General features: G+C 52.4%; 1 long non-coding RNA gene across 1 annotated transcript in view; it reads right to left on the reverse strand.

Moving 5' to 3' along the window:
* LOC116443440 overlaps window positions 1-21643 on the reverse strand; it is a 49195-nt gene extending 27552 nt beyond the window's left edge. Inside the window, exons 1-2 of the long non-coding RNA XR_004239897.1 lie at window positions 21081-21643; window positions 4688-4868 (exon numbers count right to left, since the gene is read on the reverse strand). This is a non-coding gene — a long non-coding RNA (uncharacterized LOC116443440). The remainder of the gene's footprint in view (window positions 1-4687; window positions 4869-21080) is intronic.
* Between the last annotated feature and the right edge of the window lie 1042 nt (window positions 21644-22685).

Here is a 22685-nt window from a genome sequence, read left to right on the forward strand (position 1 = left end):
ATACACGCTCACCTGTCAACCTGCCTGCAAGCCAGCCCTGGCATTCCAGCTTCTGGAAACCATCACACCCCCATCAAAAGTGTCACTGAGAACATCTGTATGAAATCTACCTACCCTGTGACAGACCTGGCATGGCTACCTTACCCGACGGACACGTACTCAAGTATATTTCATAAAAGAGGAAGAGAAATTTCCATAAATCCCTCTAATCTAATTGCTGCTGTTCAGTTCTTATGGGACATGTTGATGGGGCAGAAAAAATTCTGCCTCATGTAGCTTGTTGAATTCATTTCCTGCAGACACTGCCTATGTGGGGTAATGTGGCCATAATTTTTTCTGGGGAACCATCTAAAGGCAAGTCTGTGGCTCCCTCTAAGACCTCATCAACATCCCTCCAGTACAGAGCAAGGCAATTCTCAGCAGTGCTGGGCAGCACCTTCACTTCCTCTGGCTACGTGGGGCAAGGGCCAGGAGGACAGAGAACACAAGGAGGGGTTTCTCAGCCGTGTTCCCTCCTCCATATCGGGAGCAGACAAACATGCACAGCAGAAGGCATCTCAAAGCAGGATGGTATCAGGCTGGCTATCCCCTTAATTAAGGAGGTGGATAGAAGATGAGCAGTTTATTGTGCAGAGATGGTCCTCCTGCCACAGAGCTTTTGAGACCACATCCCTGCCCAGTACAAACATGGTCAGGTCAGACCCTAGTCTGTGATATCAATGTAAGATACTTCCATAGCATATTGTCACTGCAGGAACATGCTCCTCTTTTTCTGCCTCCCTCTCCACCCCTTTCTTCCTTTGCTGCTTCTGTCCTTTTGCTCTCAGGTCCTCCCTCTTTCTCATCTCAGTGTCTGCATCCCCTCCATACCCCTGTGTGTCTCGCAATCCCCCTTCCCTCTGCAGCAGCTCCCTCCACTGCCTGCAGGTCTCCACCTCCACAAAGGAAGAGAGGGCTCACACTGGGATGAGACAGAGAAGGAACTTGGGGAAGAAAAAGGTCTTCTTCATGCCCTGACTCAGCCCAACACGACTCCCCACGCACCAGACACAGCCCTGCTGAAGGTGTCTGTTTGGGCTGGGATGAAGCAACATGGACACTTGCACAGATGCTGTTCTACTGCACAGGGCATAAACCAGGCAGGGAGGTAGCATGAATCCCATCCAGCTGCTCTTCTAGTGAGGCTTTTAACTTGTCTCCCTCTCCTCACATGCACTGATCTGTCATGTGTGTGTATCTCAGGGCTGTCCTCAGCCGCTCGGCGGTGGCTGTGCAGAGGGTGCAAGGGGGAGGTGAAAGGACAGGGGCTGGGGATGGCCAGCTGCCGGTCATGGCCTGTACCAGGGTCCCCTTAGTCCCCTGACACACACAGGCACGTGGCACGGCTGCTGGGGGAGGCCCAGCCGAGAAGCCTGTCCTTCTCCACTGAATCTCTACTCTGTTTCCCAAGTGACAAGCCACAAACTCCCTTTCTCCTCCCAAACAAACAGAGGCTTGAGTGAATAGCTGCCTCCGCCCTGGCACGCAGCCCCCTGGTAATTACGGATTCTCCTCCGGCATCCAGCCCCCTGCGAATGACAGCACTCAGCCATGTCAGCAGAGTCCACAGGCTGAACTTCCCTTTCCCCACAGCATCTCTCTGTGCAGCCTGAAGTGTTGTTCCTTCACATCCCTACTCCCCAACCCCCTCCTCCTCTTCCACAGTGTGTGTGGCAACTGCCTGTTCCACGTAAAGGTAGGGGAAACTGAGGCACAGCATGGTGACCAGTGAGAAAGTTTGCTAGGATTAGGATCCTTAGCAACAAGGTTTGGTAGACAGTGTCACCTCTTGACTTTAACCTCTAAAAGCTCATTTTGCTGGGATTTAAAGTAAAACTGACTTCAGACTGCTAAACCTGGTCAACAAATTCTCCTCCTAATCACCGGAGACTTGCACATATCCACACAAAAGCATGAGGCAAAATACCCCTCACCTCACTTCCTGCCCTTTGGCCCTTCAGGACAAACAAAATTACCTCCCTCAGCAGGACAAGCACCTGAGTGACAGACCTGGAAAATGTCCCCGCAGCATAACAGTGAGGGTTTGCACTCATACTCTGTCCCAAACGAGCACCTGCCTCCAGTGGAGCTGGCTCGGCCTCCATCCATGGTTCAGCCCGCTTTTCTGACAACATGATCCCATGAGGAATGATAATGCCTCTCCTGGACCTTGTGCACTGACCTGTGCAGTGGTCAGGGCTGGAGAACAACATCCCCCTGCTGAGATAATGCTTCCCTCCCCTTCCTCTCCGGCGCGATGCCTGCCCTCCTCCCAGCCAATGCCATCCTCTCCAGCATCTGCCTGGTGTGGGACAAGGCTTGCTCCCAGACTGTAATTTAACCCTCTTTCAGATTGTCTTGCCCGACAGGAGGGACTGAACCAGGCTGGCTGCACTGTGTAATTACATCTGTCAGATTAGCCGGAGCACGCACGATCCAGAGCATGTGCCAGATGTGGCACAGAAACAACACTCGAGCCAGCACCAAGACGGGGTTGTGCAGACAGATAATACCCAACACAACATAAGTCTTGCCAGTACAGAGTTAAGCCAACATTGTTTTCTAAACAAATCTCAAACAGAGTGAATTCATACTGGATCAGCATTTTCTACCACGTAGCTGCAGCAGTTTTGACCCAGTACCAAGCTCCCTAGAGCTGGATTTATTGTCTTGTCCACTCCGAGTCAGTGCCAAAGCCACGTCCTGAGAGGACTGAGGAATTTAACCAATGCCAAATTACTTTGGAGGCTCCATATGGGAAGAGCTTGCTTTCTGCAAACTCTCCAACAATGACACCGTGTGCGACTGCATGGGCACACTCCCTGCCAGGCTCCGGCCAAGAGGAAGAGCGACACATCAACAACACCACAGTCACTCGTCACCCACAACGCACGCGCACCGGAGAGAGTGACCCTCAGGGGGAAAGAGCACTTCACAGGGTCATCAGCTGGCAGCAGCATCCAGAAACAACCCCACTGGGCAGTGCCAGCCCTTCCCAAGGCTGACCAGAGCTGCTCCTGCCCGGCATGGGGGTCACAAAGGAGGAGAAGTGAGGAACGGGTACTGAAAGAAGGAAAAGAAGGGCTTGGGGTACGCCAAAGAAGGAAGAAAACAGCAAGAGGAACCACAGAGAAGTTGAGGGTAGCAGTTCATGTAGAAAGGTAGGTATTGGAGCAGTGGGTCAGGGGGCATTGAGGAGCTGCAGATGGGGAAAGCTGATGGCAAGGTTCTGCAGTGGCAGCAGAGAGATGCACTGGAAGATGCAGTGGAAGATGTGCCCTCCTTGTCAGCATCACCCTGGGCAGGAGGGGAGTGACCCATCACCTCCTTCAGGGGACACCACACCAGCACCACTGTTGGGACTGTACAGTAGCACAGATCCTGACAGTCCCTTCCCCTCAGAGAAACACAACAGCCCCCAAAATCTGACTCAGAAAACCCTGGTCTCTGCCAGAGTCTGTGGAGAGCCTGAAACCACAGCCTGGGAGGTTGCAAAAACTCCCAAACCTCCCCTTTAAAATCCACTCCTCTAAGGTTACCCACTGCTTTGCCAGCAGCTCATTTCTTTAGGGTCTATTTTGGGGAAAGGCATCTCCAGGCACGTTCGTGCTCCTCGAGGACTGGCAGCACGTCTGGGCCTGCCCAGGCACTGGGAGAAACAGCTGCTCCCACTCCCCTCCCATCCCCACACCACAGCAGCCCCAGCAGCACGGAGACATGGCGTGGAAATAGTGCAGCTGATCTTCCTGCCTTCCCTGCAGAGGAGCTGAGGAAAGGGGCACTGAGGGCAGCCCCAGGTGGCAGGAGGCCCTTTCAGGTGCTCCCAAGAGCTTTGCGCCCCAAAATGGGTCAGGCTCGGCACAGGGCCCCTTCACTGCCTGTGCAGGGCACACGGCGTTCCCAGCTTATGAAACACACTGTCTCCAGTAGGAAAACATCCCTTCCAGCTGAGAAGGAGCACCAGGGGACAGCAGATAAGCAGTGACAAAGAGCATGCCCATCACCCCAAAAGCTGTGGCAGGCTGGGCTGGGTATTCAGAGGAGGTACCTGGCTAGGAAATGGAGGCCAGCATCTTCCGTGGGGAATTGGAATCCCCAAAATATCCATGAGATGAGGAGGGAGGGGGAATCCTCCCCTCTGTGCCCCACTCCCGGTAGCATGATGCCCACTCCTGCTCTGCTGCAAGCTGCATCCCTGAGGTGACCCGGACCAGGGCTGCGGAGCCCAGCCTTGCTGCTGGCCAGGCTGCAGCAGAGTCAGCCTGGCTGCCCCTTCTGCCGAGAAATAGGGGAGGTGGAGGGAAATGACGAATGGAGAAGAGCAGACAGGTGTGTGCCCAGGGAGGGATGGGAAAGGGGCGGAATGCACTCGGGACTGCGTGCAGGGGGCCCGCAGCGCTTCCCCCGGCTGCTCTGCAAACAGCCCCTCCCTGCACACGCATGCAGAGCCGCAAGGGAAGGGGCTCAGAGGGGACGGAGCAGCCCTTCGTTGTGGGGAGGGCGCTGATGAAAGCCTAGATTTTATTCACAGCATAGCAGAAACCCCTGCCCTTCTCCTCCCTCACACCTCTGGGGAACAAGCAACGAGAGCGAGGGAGGGAGGGCGGGATGAAGAGAGGCACAGACAGAGGTGCCGAGGTTGGCTTACCTCACAGTGCCTGCGCTGGGGGTGCCCGGGTGCGCAGGAGGTAAATCCAGGGCTCTGCTCTCCTTGGCAAGTGCTGGGAAAGGTCTCTGTTCAGTCACATGAAGGAGTGGCCTGTGAGTAGGTGCTCCAGCTCACCGCTCGATCGAAGCTGCCATGGATTCATTGCGAACGACTTCGCCTTCTGTGAGGAGAGGAGGAAAGGGGAGGGAAAAAAAAAGGAAAAAAACCACCAGCTTAAGACTTGGAGGGTAGATTCACTTCTTTCTTAGGTTTCCAATGGCAACTGAATATGCCACAGATGAAGATCCAGGGTGTGTGTGTGTGTGCGTGTGAATGTGTGTGTGTGTGGGAGGGACGGAGAGATGCACAGCTGCTGAGTCCACAGGCAGTGGAGGGTGTGAGCTAGTCAAGGCATATCGGTGATTATGGGAACAGACAACTGGACATGGGCAGCAGAGCAGACAGACAGCCAGATGGAAAGAGACTGAAAGGATGGAAAGAGGTTGGCCTTTATGCTAAGAGCCTGGCTGTCCCACTGCACACAAAAGGAGAGAGCACCTGACCCAGCACAGGGCAAGGTGCTGACGGAGCTGCACCGGGAGAAGGTGAAGTGTGCCTACACTCACGGCCGCACGCACGCACGCACGCCACCTCCCTGCCCACACAGTCACCCAGGCATGCCCCCTGCAAGGACACTCGGGACACACATGCTGGACACAAACACACACACACATTTACTCCCGGGTCTTTCCACACCACCGTGCACCGCCTTGCATACAACCCCCTAAGAACTCAGAGCTCCTCTAAAGGATGAGGTACTTCTCTTCTTCACATACACCCTGCACCTACCTACAAGGTTGCACATCTGTATTAAGATGCACACGTGATAATTCAGACAACCATCACACAACACCACATCAGCTCCACCCAGCCTATTCCACCACTCCTATGAGTACACAGCAAAAACATTTTCATACAGCACAGCGAATAGTGATCCCTGCACAAATGCACATGGAATATCCAAACATGTCTACCACACACCAGCTCCTGACCCCTGATACAAAACTGTCACTGCACAAACAGTGTTTAATGAGCCCACTCCCACAGCAGAGACCAGAAAAAGTGCCATGAACACATCCATATCAGTGCAAATGCCACACCAGCAAATTACGTATCTGTAAGAAAATGAGGGCACATAAAACATCCCCATGAACTCAGGAACATAAGTCAAGCAAGCACCAGTGGCTGTACATCACACACAAATATACTCTGCTTATGAATTGCCTGCAGCATACAAACTGATCGTATCAGATACTGTTACCTACCTAAACTCAGCCCACACAGTGGCAGAGCATCCTTCTGGATGCTAAACGTTAGCCCCAGCAACCACCAGACATATTCTGTCACATGGAAAACACAAATACTCATCAACATCCAACACAGGCAGACAAACACAAACCAGACATGAAACACAGACAGCCAGCATCACTTGCCCGAAAGAAAGAAAAAAAAAGAAAAAAAGACATTCTTGAAAGTTATGAAGCTGGAACTCACTTTGGAGACAGCTGTATTATTCTGTGCAAGTGCACAGGTGCATATGCACACACACTCTCTTCACTGCCACACCAAATCTGCTTTAACTCTCTCTGTCTCCAAGACTTTCCCTTGTTCTTTTTTTGCACTTTCTCTAATTCTGCCCATTCTGCAATCTCCCATGTGTCCGTCCATGTTGCCACTCTGGGGGGCAAAGTCTCTGTAGCAGAAAGCCTATAACAGCTCATCCACACTCATCCCTTCTCTTTCCCTCCGTTCTGGTGTTAGATGTGCATAATTTGCATGCAAAGAAGAGTGTGCAGTCCCACCAGCCCCGAGTGCTCTGAAATTGGCTGATAGTGGCATCAGGGGACGTGACTGCAAAACCTAAGCGTGGCGAAGAAGTACATAAACCCTTATGGGAAGCGGAGGTTTGGCCAGGAAGGCGCCGGCTTCCCCCGGTCCCCAGGAAAGACAAGGAGATACACGAGGTGGGTAAGAAGGGGCAAGGGAATGAAGGGAGATCGGCCCAGCACCAGGGACAGCACAGCGAGCGCTCAGCCACGCTTCTTTAACAAGCTCAGCAGTGTCACAGCGTGATGCTGCCAGCGATGACGGACAGCAATCAGGGTTCGGCATCAGGGCAAGCAAGCATACCTGTGTGCCCCCGGGAGATGGGAGAGGAAAGGCAAAGCATGGGCTTTGCAGCGGAGAAGAGCAGCTGGGTGGGGGTGCAACTGTAGGTTATGTGGTGCAGGGGTCCGTGGCTGCACTGGCATCACTGGAGCAGTGGTGGCACAGATAAAAAAGGAAGAGCTCGCAGGCAGAAGAACGGCTGGCATAGGCGTGGCTTAGACACAGGCAATGCAGGGGTTGGAGTCGGGTCTGGCCCCAGCCACAGGGAGGAAATGCGAAAGGAATCCCATTAGCTCTTGTCCCGCTCTTGGACAGCGCGGGCTTCCAGCATGTATAGATACACCTCAGTGTAGGTCAGCAGAGCGTACCCTGCAATGGCCTCTTTAGGAGCTCTCTGCCCTCACACACGTTACCTGCCCCAGCAGCCTCAGCCCCTTCCCAGTGCATGTACTCTTTCCACACCATTACTCAGGCATGCCAACTCTCCACTCCCTAAAGCCGCCTGCTTCAGCGCGCTCCCACCTCCCCATGCTCGCACCACATCCATGTTCGTGTGGCAGCACCAGAGGAGCCAGAAGAAGCATGTGGGGAAGCCCCCACTGCCACCTCAGCCCCAAACAGCCCCTCTTCCCCTCTGCCTTCACCAGTGCCACCACCATTTGCTTTTCTGAAGTGCTCTGAAGGAGCAGAAATTCTCTCTCAGCTAAGCTTGGCCTGTGCAGCCAGGCGATTTCAGCTTGCTAGGAACGTCAGTGCCTCGGCACTGTGCTCAGTTGTACCTGCGTACCTCTTCCCACAAACATCCATTGTGCATTACAGCAGATGAATAATTTAGGCTGAAAGGGGACGAATGAGAGAGTCTTTTGGGTCTCAGCAAGGCACATGTACAAAGCAGAGTGGAGATGGAGTTGCCTCATTTGGTCAAAGCTAGCAGATGCTGCTAAACCTAGAAAAGCCACTGTGACCTGAAGTGCTACTTGGGTTAAAGCACGGTCATGAGGGCAATTTAAAGAGGCATTTGGACTCAGAATTTCTAATAGGTGCTGAGAGTGACACAGAGGTGTTGTGTGGATGAGCAAGGAGGATCTTCATCTCTGAGACGCTTAGCACTGGCCTAAGTAGCTGAAGAGAGCCACTAGTGGAAAAGGGAACCATCATCCTAAACTGACCTAAAAACCATCTGCTCCTGTGCTTCAGAGGCATGGAAGAAGTACCATGACTGGCTAAGCAGAGGAAAAGGGATTGAGAAAGCACAGCAAACAGGAGCTGAGTGGGATGTAAATGCGTGTTTGCACATGCATATCGGTGTTCATCTCAAAGAGATGCCACATCTCAGTTTTGTGGTGGCATGCAGGAGGACCTGGAAGATACAAACACGTCTGTCAGTGTTGCCCTGAGCGAGCCCATTCGCATGGGATAATGCTGAAAGGGGGAAGCATGGACAGTGTGGTGCCACGTGTGCAGGTGGGTGTGCAGGAATGCGTGGCCTCTGGTGAGCACCTGTGTGTTGGTGCTGTGCATGTGCCTGCTGTGGGCAGTGGATGCCAGGTATGGATGTCTGGGAAGTGTGCATCAAGTGCTGCACTGCAGGGTGACCAGCGGCTGTGTGTGAGGCTGTTCCTTGCTGACAACACCGGCACATCTGTGAGGTGTCACAGGGAGCGGTGGGTCCCCTGTGGGCTGCCTTGTGTGTGCATGGCAGCCTTCACCTCTGAGAGACACCAGTGTGCTCCTGCACACCTGCAGAGCCTTGGGAAAGCAGTGCAGTGCAGCAGCACAAAACCGTGGCAGTGTGCATGTGCTGGAAAGCACCCCTGGTAGCATCCAGGTTTGCAGGGATGGTATCCCCTCTCTGGGTGGAACAGTCCGTCTGGCTGCTGCACTGCCTCTCCTCCTGGTCTCCACTTTTCCTTTCTCGCCTTCCCTCAGCTCCCCTTGCTCACTGGCAGCAGCATGCTCTGCCCTGGGAACCAACTCCCACTCACCACACAGGGAGGGAACTCCTTTCTTAGCAGTTCCCTGGTATTTTCCCGTATCGAGAGCCAGAAAGTGAAGAAAAAAACTCAGTGGGCAACCTGAACTGGACCTATTCTCTTTCCATGTCCTTATCCCCCTTTTTAACCCACAGGAACCACATTACAAACTCACAGACTTTCACCCAAACCCACAAACTTCCACCTCCAAGCCCCAAACACTACAAACCAGACTCAGCTCACATCCGAGCCACGGGCCAGACCAGGCTGACACAGCTCAGGTAGGGCAACTCAAGGTAACAGAGTTAGGAGAGAGCAGTCCCTGAAGCTGGGAATATGGAGAGGCTCCTGCAGCTGCAGCCATACCTGTCTGACTCTCAGCTCCCCAGCCAGAATCACCCATAGCTGGGGCTGGAGTAAGAAATTTTATGCAGGGATTGCAGTCAGCACGGCTCAAACTCACACTTCTGGAGCCAAAGCAATATGTCTTAGCTGCTCTGTTATTGCTCCTATCAGAAGGCTAAACCTTCAGCCAGATCCTGCTTCCAGGGGAACTTCCAGGCTGGGTTCCAAAGCACAGAGCCTGTCCACTTGGAGCACCTCCTGGGGCAGTGGGACTTGAGCAAGAAGAAAACCCCAAAGACGTTTCTTTATTTCTTTAGCCAATTCTGCAGATTACTACCTTCCTCCCAAACACCCTACCCAGAGCAATGCTGGTTTGTGCTGAGGCTGATCTAAATTACCCAACTCCCCAAACTGAAATGCAAACAACTGGCCTCCATTTCAGGCTTTGCATTTGCCCTATATCCCACTTTGCACCTATTCCCTCTGGAGGACAGAACTAGCACACAGGAGCCACTTGTGAAAATATGCACACCTTCCCTGGAAGACTTCATGGGCTCCCAGTAAGACCCAGTTTCACCCAGGACCACAAACATACAGTTTTGCCATGAAATGAAGCCTTAACACTTAAGCATCATTTGGTTTTATCTTAACTGCAATCCTGAATCTGTGGTATCCCCAAACTTCACCCAACCCCATGCACTGCAATCCTCACTTCTAAGCTCCATTTTGAACCCTTTAATTTGTCTCCAGTCTTCTTCTGAACCCAGCCTTTCACTTTACACATAAGAGTGCTCAGTACCCGATCCCTTCTCTGATGTTTTCTCCACACCATCCAAGAGGACAGACTGGGAAAGCCTGGCTCTCTGATCCACTGCATAGTGGCAGTCACAACCCACAGTGCAGGTCTCCAGGACAGGATTTGCCAGGGGTTTTTTTTCCCCTACAGAGGAGCCCTGTGCATGGCTTAGACAGTTTGGGTGACCTTTTCACTGCTGGCAAACACAATCAGGAAAATAGCCCTTTGTGCTAATATTTAAATGTCCACCATGAAAAGCATGGAACCAGCCTCAGTACCTGTTTTGGGCTCTCCTCTGTGCAGCACCACAGCATGGCTACTCCAATTCTTCCCTCACACTGAGGTCTTTCCCTCCAGCCCTGCATCCTTCTCTTCCCTGCTCAGCTTCAAGAGCAGCTCTTGCCGATGCCTTTCCTGCATCCTGCCCTGCAGCCCTGCCAGCTTTACAGGCCCCACCAGGCATACAGAGAGTGAGCCCCTGATTACCCTTCGAGCTGGATTCTCATTAGGCTGAAATGCCCCTCCAGGATATCCATTAACAGTCCATAAAGTTAACTTAATCCAGCCAGTCTTGTGTGGTCTCTGCCCAAATTCCCTATTACATTAACAATCTTGAGCCTTAATTAGCATGTGAGGCAGAGGTGGCATTATTAATGGAGATAATATGGAGCATTAAGAATAAACAGGCTGGGCTGTCTCTCCCCCACCATGCATGCAAATCCTCTTCTGTGCAGAAACAGCGTGAGCTTCCCCCAGGAGCAGCACACGTGAGGGGCTGGGGTGCCCCAGACCAAAGACAAATCCTGGGGCATACAGCCAGGCTGCTGCAGGAAGGTGGTGGGGAGGAAACGAGATCCCAGAGAGACCCTTCATCTGCTTGGGAGAAGAGGGGCTGATAATGGGAAGACCACAGTGTGGCAAGTCCTGTGAGGCAAATCCTTGCACTGGGAAGGAGCAGTCATGTCCCTGGCTAATCCAGCCATCCCATCTTTCTGGGAGGCTTGGGGAAGCAAGGCCAAGGTTGTGTGAATCTCTATTCCCTTGCACGTTCAATTCACGCTGCCGTGTGCGTGCACATAGGATAACACACTGGGTGGACGGGCTGGAACACCAAGCAGGAGGTGTCTGTCTGAGGGGGAACAGGCTGTAGGAACCGGCTGCAGCTGTGCAAAATGCTCCTCATGACTCTCCTTTCTGACCACTGAGCCCCAGTACACTGAGAATACAGGACAGGACAGAGGGGCTTCAGCTGAATGAGAGAAGCACTCACTTGGGGGACCAGAGAACAAATGGATGGGGGTTCCAGCTTGGTGCAGATTGACCATGTGGTGGGGAAGAGACAGGTCCCTTTCCAGACAGGCTGGTGGCTGGCTGTGCAGGTGGCTGGTCAAATCAGCTTGGTCATCACACGTGAACGGGCAGCCTGGGGCAGACCCTCTCCCAGCCCAGGCAGTGCCAGCACAGGCTAGAGGAGAGGAGGGGAGGACTGGTGCTGCCAGCAGCAGTGAGGGGCTGGGGCAGCAAAGGGTCAGGGATGCACTGGGTGTCAGCCAGGAGACATTGCAAGCCTGACACTTTCTTCTAGTACAAGCACTTGCAAAACCATAAGGCAAAAGAGGGGAGGAGAGAAGCAGAAGCAGCTAAGCCAAGGAAGCAGAGCCTAATGACAGGACCTCTGGACTGCTAATTCTCTTCCAGCAGCACCCAGCAGAATAGGGACGAAGAGAGAAGCGTGTCTCAGGGACCTGCAACTGCAGGGAGCGGCTTCCTAGCTTGCTCCTGAGGTCTGACCCATGCTGTTCCAGCACGTCTCCATTGTGCTCAGTGTGCCCCTCCAGGCTTTGCAGAAGGGCTTGCACTGAGAGCAAGGATCCCTGAAGCACAGAGTGATATCCCTGTGCCTTGGCCCTGGAGCACTTGGCCAGTGCTAAGTAGCCTTGCTTAGCAGGGAGCAGTGCCTCGGGCTGGGCTGCTCTCTCCCAGGGCAGCACTCAGCATCAGCCCAGCTGCCTTCGCGTGCCCAGAGGTGCAGCAGACAACAGTGGAGGCCCTGAGCAGAGCCCAGCTCTTCCACTTTCCAGCACAGCAAGTTCCCACTCCCTCAGGCCCACCAGCCAGCCCCTGCCAAATCCATTTGTCCAATCTTGCGCTTTCTACTAATCCTGTTGAGCCATCCTTTAAGTTGCTCTGAGGCAAAGATAGAAAAATACAAAGATGCCTTAAGAAGCTTCCCCTGACCTTGCTCAATTCAAGATAAAGGGCTTTGATTTAAAAAATTACAGTGGGGGTCTGTCACTGATCCATTGCGTGGATTAAAGGAAAACAAACAGAGATGCAGGATGCTGCTAGTGCTAGGTGAGCAGACAGGGAGGGGAGAAAGGTTACAACCAGCATAGAGGAGGAGACACAACAAAAGAAAGGACAGAAAGTGAGAGGGGAGGAAGAAAAAATAACTTCTCCCTCGCCATCTCCACACTTTACTATTGGTAGAAAAGCTTTGTACACTCATGATGCTATACAACATGTCCCACCACCTTCCTTGGTCTGTAAGGAAGAGCAAGGCAACTGCACTGTCCATGTGACCAAGCTGGGGACAGGGTGCTGGGACTGCAGAGGAGCTCCTTGCCCCATCAGAAGCATCCTGTGGGGTACCTGACTGAAATCCCAAGGCGCAAGTGCCTGCTAAAGAGATCATTATCAATATCTCTCCTTATGACATGGTTCAGACCTTTCTTCCTCCACCCCTTGACCCTTCCTTCACATCAGACCACTTGCCTCATCTCCCCTTCCTGACAGTAGTGTCCCTCACTCTCCTTGCTGCCTGTCCTGGCCCAGGTCACATTTGACAGCATCTAAGCAGACCTCCCACCACCCACCTCAGTCCCCCACAGCCCTTCACTCGAAGGTCACTCAGAACAATTTTCCTCTGTAGGAAATGTCATAAGGACTAGCGAGGGCACCTTCTTCTTTCCCTGTATCCTCCAACATCTGTTGCACCCCACAAGGGCTCTTTACTCCCTGGCATGGGCCTGTTTCCTCCCTCTTTACCTATTCTGTTTCAAGATCATCACAAGATGGCTGATGTTTCCTTTTCATTCTTCTTTTACAGGTATGTTAACCAGAAAAGGAAAGTTAAAAGAAGGTTATTGCATTCGTAAGCAATGCTGAAAAACTGATAACAATGGGCGAGGAGAAGGCTAAAGTACTCAACTTTTTTGCCTCAGTCTTCAGTGGCAACATTTCTTCCCACACCTCTTGAGTGGCTGGGCACTTGGAGAGCAAAGTGCTTCCCACTCTAAGTTCAGGTTCATGAGCACCTGAGGAACCTGAACATACATAAGTCTGACAAGATGCATCCCAGAGCCCTAAAGGAATTGTCCAATATAGTTGCCAAGCCACTCTCCATGATATTGGAAAAGTCATGGCAGTAAAATGAAGTTCCAGGTGACTGGGAAAAGGGAAGCACTGTACCCATCTTTAAAAAGGGTAGGACGGAGAACCCTGGGAGCTACCAACCTGTCAGCCTCGCTTCTGTGCCTGGGAAGATCATGGAAGATCCCCTTCTTATTTTTCAAGCCTCCTCAGAGCCTGTCCATTTCTGTCTCGATGGCCAAGGGCACCTTCAACTGGTTTCAGAATCTTTGCCCAGCTTCTTCAGCTCCTCCTATACCATGTGTGGATGTGTGGGCACTGCAGCTGACCCCGTTCTCACCTGTGTGGGACCTGGTGCAGCTCATCGCTGCAATGTCACTTCCCACCCAGCAATGCCCCATGTCCTGTTGCTAAAAGCTACACCACTGTAGCCAAGAAAGAGGCAGCTGATAGATGCAGAGAGATGAAAAGTGAAGGGATACTGGAAAAGGGACAACAGAGACCGTAAAATGAGACAGGTCTATAAAACCACAGATGACACAGGAAGGGTAGAGGAAAGAGGTGCTAACAGCCTCTTCCCTCTCAAAAATCAAGGGTCAGGAAATTAAACCAGAAAGCTACAGGTTCAAGACAAACTGCATGTCTGTGCTGCACAACTTCCTACTGTGAGATTCTGAGGATGCTAAAACTTTACCTGACCTCAAGGACTGGCTGGACAAATTCAGGGAAGAAACAAATCCACCGAGAACTAAAAGGTGCACAACAGATCTTCCAGCACCAGGTCCCTCAGGCACACATCACTGGAGGCTGAAAGGGTGTTCAGAGGAATTGTCCTGCCTGTATGCTCTTCCCTCTTTCACCTACAGCTGGAGATATCGCACTGGAAGGATCACAGACCTGGCTCGGTAAGGTCTTTTTTGTATTCCCTATGGCTTTCCATAGCCAGGCTGACCCAGAAGTCATGGGCAAAGAGTAGCTCTGAGTAATGGTATAATTTTGGTGCACTAGATCATTTTGGAGATGGATGGACAAGGCAGCAAACAACAGAGCTCATTCCAAGAAAGACTTTTTTTTTTCCATGACCTAAAGCTGGAAGGAGGTCACATATCCTTTAAACCAGACATTCCAGTACAGATCCTTGCTGGGAATAACATCTCTGCTTGAGCCCTAGCTCCCTCAATGCCTATTTCCAGATTTTTCTAAGACCAAATTCCCCTTCCCTGTTGATAAACACAGAGCCCTTTAAACAGACCATCTGTAACAGGTCCAACCCCCTTGAATTCCCTTCCATTTCCCTGACCTGTCTATCACACAATTCATGGCAGCCTCCCCACAGTAATCCTTTTATTATGATCTCACTCAATTTTTCTGGCCTATGACTGCAGTGAGGAAAAAAAGGAGGGGTATTAATCCTTCTAACCTTGTTGTCCCAATTCTGGGCCATCTGTGACTAGGAATTCAGAGGAGGGAAGTCTGATCCTCCTGACCTCACTGTCAACCCCTTGCTTTGGGAGGTTCAGTTTGTACTGTCCTAGAAAGTTGTTGTGGAAAAACCCCTTTTCACTTACAGGCACTTCCTACAAGATTGCTTCCTAGACTGCCTCTCCAGCCAGAGAGGGTGGAGGGAATAACGTCCTCCACCTCCATCAGACTGTTTACTTATTCCCCCTGTATCACCTCTCTGCTCCCTCAACAACGGTGTCTGGGGGTTCTTCCCAGCCACGACACAGGGAAGAATCAATAAAAGGTGAAAGACAATCAAACATCTCTCAAAATTTCCCTGGCAATGCTACATATAAAGAGGAGGCCTTGCAACTCACTCCACTTCCACCACTGGCCGAGTGCAGCCTGTTCCCTCCATCCCTTCCCACCACCACGTTTCCTTGCTGCCAGCAGTTGCATCTCCATGAACCTGCCACTCTATTTCATAGATGGCTTGAGCCCTCACAACAGCAAGCTTGCATGTATCCTCCAGAGACAAATATTTCTCCTCTTTGCTCAGCTTCATCCATGCCTCTGACTTTGCCCATTTTTTGCCACCTTGAACAGTCTCCTCCTTTCCTTGGCGTTTACAGTCCTCAATACACACAAACTGTTACATATCATCGTTTAGTCAAGCTCTACATATTTTATTCTTTTAATCTCTCCTCATAAATAAGTACCTTCAGCCCTTTCACAATTTTTACTGCTCTTCTCTGAATTCCCTCCAATTTATCACCCTCCTTCATCTAGCACAGCACCCAAGTTTGCATGCTGGGTTTTCCAGACTGATCTTACTAAGGCCTTGGAAATAACATGAATTCTGTCTCCCTTGTGCTTCAAGGTTTGATGTCTCTGGGTGTACTTGAGTATTTGGATATCAGGAAAGCTGCCTCGCTTCATACATGTGGCACCAGGTATTACAACTCGAGGCTGTCTCCCCAGGGAGAGGAAGAAGCAGGTTCATGAGAGGTGGGGAGAGGAAGACATGTGGACAGATGGGACAGATGTCCTGCAGCTGACCAAGGGACATGACTACAAATCCTTACATACTTGCACACCTTGAGAAGAGGCATCAAGTCCTGGATGTGGAAAGGGTACATATGCACACACACATAAACACACACGTGCTCACCCCACAAATAAACCCCCATACAATCACCTGCATCACACATGAGTGCACACAGGAACACACACACAGGGATAACACCAGGAGACAAGAATGACACACACGTGCATGGAGACTCTGGGCGTGCACAAGTAACCTGTGCATACAAGAGGACAGGACAAAGTCTAGCAGAAAATGGTGCTCTCCCTGCTCACAAACATACATGTTCTCATGCATAAACCAATGCTCCCAGAGGAAAGAGAGCAGCTCATGGAGCCCTCATAGTAGCCTAAAAATACACAGGCAGCTCTGACCCATCTGGTCTGCAGATTGAGCCTATGAGCCATGGAAAGAATGAATACAAACATATGACACCTTGCCTTAAGGCAACTGGTAGCACATGCATCATACTGAGACAGTCTTCATATCTACAGACCCTTCCATGGTGACTACATTATCACCAAAGCTATTCAGAAGTGAGGTGAAAGCTGAGGAGCACAGAGGGGAAGAAAGGGACTCTCTACGGGGCAGTTGTGGCAGAGCTAGGGATCCCTCCCCCTACTCTGTGACCCCCTCCCTGAGTCATGTTACTGATGATACTTCCTCACAAGGATGTATTTGCTCCATCTCTCTGCTATCAGACATCCACAGGAGTCAAAAGCACCCACAGTTTCTTGCAAACAGTCTTTCCCCTACAGCTTACCAAAACCAGACGGGTATTAACATTTTGTGAGTGTCAGTGTATAGAGAAGAACACGAATTCTTGGCCCCCAGACACAGCTTCTCACCTCTGTGAAATTCATACTGCACCATCAGCTCCCCAGAGCATCACTTGGAATGAAATTCTGTGCTAAAGGGCTGAAAAGCTGGAGATGCACTCCCCAGAGCGACTGCAGACAGGAAAGAACAGCCCCAGCACATCAGCCAGGTCAGCACAGAACAGGCTTCACCTTCAACAGCAGAACAGACTCACCTGTGGGGTTTTGATCCCATGCCTATGTCCATGGCATCTGATGCTGTGTTATAGGGCACCATGTAGCTACTGAGACTCCCCAAACCAGTGATGTGTGGGGATCTTTAAAGACTCCCTGCAAGTGGCAACATCTGGGGACAGAACTCATCAAGTCATTCACCTCAACCTGACTCCTGGTAGCTTGTTTCCCACCTCTTAAAGTGCTGTGGGAAGAGTGACAACTGCCCTTCCCTCCTTCTGTACCTCAGCTGGTCAGCTGGAACTGGGTTTCCTCTTGGCTTATGAATGTTGAGAAAATGAGGTCATTTCTCCTCAGTGACAGAAAATTATTTGGTGAGGAAAGCGGTTCATCTCAGGCAATGGCTGTGTACCCCTGAGCTACCCAGGAGACCCTTAAAGAGGAGGTCAGGGCGAAGCAAGGCACAAAACCAGCACCAGCTGGGGGGCACAGGAAAGTCAGGGCACAAATGCAGTGCTGCTAACGTGAGGCTGTAACTGCTGCCAGACCATCTCACCACTGAAGCAAACACAACAGCATTCCCACAGTCATTGTCACGTCCAAAGTGTCAAGCTTGACTCATCTGGGGATTTAAATACACCACTCATCTGTTTCACAGCTGTGAGAAACCCATCCTGACCCAGCAGAGAGAAAGGGCAGGGCTGGAGGTGAGTCACAGCCCCTTGGTCTGCTCCCTGAGTTCTGCTTTCTCCCCTTCCAGCCCATAAAAGGGATGTCAGCCCCCCGCTACCTTGGCACAGGAGGTGGCTCCCATGCATTCAGCTTGCCTCCCCTTCAGTGGCTCATTCCATGTCCTCCCTCACCCTCTTCCCACATTGAAAGGCACTGGGGGACACTGAGCTCTGCTCCTTCCAGAACTGCTCAAGCACCTGCTCTAACTCCAGTCTGGGCAATCCTGACCTGCAGAACCTGCAGAGCTACCAGGCAAACTCCAGCTTTCCCCACAGCTGCCAGCAGCCTGGGATCCTTCACTGCTCAGGGTAGCTCTGCTCCTCCGTGAAGGAGGAATGCAAAACCTCCTCTGTTCCCAGAAAAGGGGATATTTTGCTGGAACACATTTGCTCTGCACCTAAGCTGCTCCCATCCTACTCTGGTGTGCAGGCATGGGCAAGGGCTGCAAGTTTTTTTTGGGACATCACATCCCTTTACCAGAGCAAGGAGGCCCTCACGAGCTCACAGGAGTGTGAGGACAGAGGTGTTCCCTGCATGTCCTCTGCCCTCCCTCACACTAATAAAAGAAACAACTTAGCCCAGGTCCATGCTTACAGGGGACCAAGGGAAAAAACCCACAGTATTTAGGATGAAGGAGAGAGCAGCCAGGTCTCTCTCCCTCAGCAAATGTGCTGATATTTTCTGACACAGCTGATAACAGCATTGGGAGGTTTCAACAGGCCCTGATATGACCAGTAGCTTTCTTCCCAGGTGGGCAAAGCTCTTCACCACTCTTCAACAGGGTCAGATGAGGCAGCTGCACTCTGCCTGGAGCTGCATCTGGCTTCCGACATGACCCAGGTAAGAACAAACATCGCGGCCATCATCGCAGCTATGCTTTCCTCCCTTCTGCCTTCCCTGCGATTTTTACCTTTCCCATTTTAACCACAAGCTGCCCCCCAGCAAAAACTACACCTCTGTATGCCCCCCTTTCCCAAATGCCCTCTCTACCCTCCAAGTGGCTTCTGCTCCACAGTGTAGCTTTGCACCAGTGCAGTGGATCAGACAGCATATTCCCAAATACCCACTTTGCCTGGAGCTGGGTGAGGAGCGGGAAAGGCCATGCATCCACAGTTCTTCCCTTGGTGTCGTAGGTTTTGGTGGGGGAAAAGCAATGAAAGCAGTTTGCTTCATGCCGACAGATCTGCGTGCTTGTGGGATGGGTGCCCTGAAAGCCAATCACCCCCCAAGGAAAATAATGGGGTGAGGAGGGGGGCAGATGGGGAAGGGGTTGGGAGTGGGGAAAAGGTTTCTAGAGTGGGGAAATCAGTGGGATTGAAGAGTCTGCTTCTCACCCCGGCACTGCATCGGCACCCTTCCACTCCCTGCAGCTTCCTCACTGCTGCCGGTACGGTCTGCACAGAGCGGGGAGGCGAGAGGGGGGCTGTATTTAAATATATTAATAATGCATGTTCCATGCAAATGAAGCTGCCTTTGAATATTACATTAGCGATGCTGTCAGGCTGCGCTTCTTGGGACCCAGGAGTGACGGGATGTGTGGGGACCCGGAAGGGGGGTGTGGGGAGGTAGGGCTCACCAGAAATTCCCTCACACCCCAGCACAGCCTCCTTCCTCCCCCTCCATCCCAGCTCCCCCACATTACACACACTCCCACTCCCTCCCACCTCTCTGTGCATGACAAATTCCTTGGCTCGCAGCATGCAATGCAGCCAGGCTCCCCAGTCCCCAGGCCCCCTCCAGTGGCATGATGCCCCCCTCCGCTCCCTACATAATCCTTACCCCCCCCCGCTCCAATCTCAGCAATCCTCTCCCTGCTCCACAGCTTGGTTTATAGCTCTGTACCTCCAGACCGGGGGGAAGGCTCCTGCTCTCCAGCCTTTAGGGGGAAGGAAGGGGAGCAACTCCTAAGTCTGGCCTGCACGCGTGCACCCCTTTTGTTAGCTCCCACCGTGCTCGCGTGAGCCCAGAGCGGGTGCCAAAGGACCGCGGGCCGTGCAAGATGTATTCGCCCGCAGCACAGGAGCGATGCTCTCCTCCCCATCACAGACAAGCCCTTCCCCGGGCGCTGGCGAGGATGTTCGGTGTTTATGTACAGCCAGCCCGGCTCTGTGCACACTCGGACACGGGACACGCACGCGTGTGCTGCATGCAGGCGCGCAGGGCTGGGGCACACCAGCACACACACGCGAGAGGGCATTACGCACAGCAGCTCCTGAATATGCTGCCTCCTGCAGCATTAGCTGATTTATGCTGCCTTTCCCCAGCCACTCCAAGCTCTGGAATGGGAGCAGCAGCAGCTGTGCACTCCTGCCTGTCCTGGGATGAGAATAGGATGCGCCTGTTCGTCTCTCTCCCCCATCCCCACCCCTCCTCCTTCCCCCTCCTTTTGCTCCCATTCATTCATTCAGCTTCTCCTCCCCGCCATCCCATGCCCCAAAGCAGGAAGATCCTTATGCATAAAAATGTGGGCATGCTTTCTCTGGTGGAATAAACGGGCATGCAGACACCCTGCAGGCAATCCATATACACTTACATACACATTCGAGTAGCTGTCCTGGGCCCTACATAAATACCCGGCTCACTCCACCACCACAGACACATTCACACACCCGACAGACACCACGCAATGACAGTCTCCCAGCAGAGCAGTGCAAGAGCAGAGGAGAGATTTACTCCCTCCCTTGCATGCAAACCAGGAGAATATTCCCACACTGCACACGGACAGACACACAGACACAGACACAGCACTGTCTGCAGAGGCTCCCTGACAAAGTTTGCAGAGAGGCGGGGAGCAGGCAGCTGAGGGATGAGACTGGCTCCTTCTCCGTCCCATAACTGCAGGCAATACACAGAGAGGTCTGTCTGTCTGTCTGTACATGCACATGCGTGTATGTGGGGGGGTATATACATGCACCTATAGCTATACCTGTACGTATACATGGATACACACAAGGAGACACACACATTTACATATGGATAAAGATACAGATATATGTAGATATGCATATATCCCCTCCTTCTGCAAGGTCTGAATAGATGCAGACAGGTCAAACCCAGCTGTGTGCAGCAAGCCCTGAACCTATTCAGCATCCCGGTCCCAAGCAAGAGCACACACACACAAACACACACACATAGACACACACACACACATACACTGGACCTGTCTCCAAGCCTCTCTCCCTCCCATCACCCCTTGTAGGCATAATCTCCCCACATACACACACATACACCCTGGGCCACTTCCCCATCTCCTTTGCACTCACCCCTTGCCTTCATCCTCAGATCAGAGGCATCCAACCCCCAGGGAGTGCGTGCACAAGCTGGAGGAAAAGGGCAATCCATGCATCCTGCCCTTCTCCCCCTTTTCCAATCTCAGCTGCTTCTCCGAGAGGCAACACGGACGGCAGCCGGGAGCCGAGGACACGCGAGGCAGCAGCACAAGGACTGCACACAAAAACGTGTCACACGCACACACACACACACGTACCTGCTTCTGGAGGGGCGACTGCTCCCAGCTTCCATACGGGGCATGACAGAGATGAAGTGGAGGCACAAAAGACCCCGGTCCTCAAGCAACTTGCAGCCCTGCAGATCTGTGTTTGCGGGGGGATGTCCCCCACTCGTGTCACCCCTTGGAGCTGTACCGTTCCTTGCCCCGCAGCTGTCTCATTCCCGGCCGCACCTAGGCAGCGCTCCCAGCCATGCACACGCGCGAGCACGACAGGCGGGGATGGAGCAGCAGTCCGGGGAGGGCACGCACAGCCGGAGGATTTGCTGCCTTCGCCGCATCCGCATCACTGGGGGAAGAAGGCAGAAAGGGCTGTATTGGCATTTAAAACACAAGTGATTAATTCGCCACAGGCTCGGCTGATAGGGCTCTGGGACCAGAGCCGGCGGCACTGCTTCTCCCGGCTGGGAAGGCTCTGACAGGCAAAGGACCCTCTCCCATGGAGCCAGTTCCGAGCTCTCCTCCACTGCACAGCCACGGCTCCGGTGCAGGCGGAAAGGGGTGGGCCTCCACCGGAGACATGAGCACACGCATGCAACAGCTGCTGGGAACTGCACACACACACAAACACACACACACAGTTCCCCACAACAGCTCCTCAGCAGCTACACACAACACACGACAGCTTCCCAGGAATACACACAAACAACAGCTGCTGGGCAATCTCACATACACACACAAACACACACACAGAGGCTACAGCTTCTCACGATTAAGTCACCCACATGAAAATACAACAGCTGCCAGCAACACACAGCTACAAGCAACAGCTCCTGAGGAGCTACACACATACACACACACCCCAGCTATATACCTGCTGACACAGGTATGTGCAATAGCCATGGGAAACCACACCTGGATACAAGCAAGCCCCTGTGGTGTTCGCTAAAAAAATTTTGACACATAAAAACGTAACAGGAGGTGGAGAAAACCTTTCATCCACGCACAAACACACACATGTGACTGCTCTGGGGAGATTGTTTATCATACACCTCCTCAAATCACCACCACAGAAATGCAACAGCTCCTCAGAAAGCACCTGGAACCACATACCCTCGTGTACATCTGGAAGACCTTCCAGCTCCCTCTCCCCAAACCCACATGTGCCATCGCCAAGGGAGATCTTGCTCACAGTCAGAAACAAGCATCCATGTACACCAGCTGCTGGGGACTCAGCCACAGCTTGGCCCCCAAATACTTCACACAGGCAATACCTGCTAGGAAACCACGTTACCAAACACAGGGTCGCTCTTAAGAAATTATTCCCCAGTCCCTTGACAGAAAGCAGAAGCACATGTGACGGACATAAATAATCTCTGCACAGACTTGCAAGACCACCAAAGGGACACGATGCACCCCTCACACTCACCACAGCAGTGGAGGGACTGCCTGTCTCACTCAGACACATGCACACATGCAACAGCTGAAAAAACTTCGGGACATTGGATGGGAGCTGGCTTCCTGGGATGTACAATCCAGTGTCCTGCTATTCCAGGCAACCACATCATACAGTCTTGCTCAGAAAGGTCTCAAGGTCCATCTGAGTACTGAGACTATTTTCTTCCTGCTCAGAAGCCACCTTGA

This window comes from Corvus moneduloides, chromosome 4, assembly GCF_009650955.1.
Source record: "Corvus moneduloides isolate bCorMon1 chromosome 4, bCorMon1.pri, whole genome shotgun sequence".
In the NCBI taxonomy this organism is placed as follows: domain Eukaryota; kingdom Metazoa; phylum Chordata; class Aves; order Passeriformes; family Corvidae; genus Corvus; species Corvus moneduloides.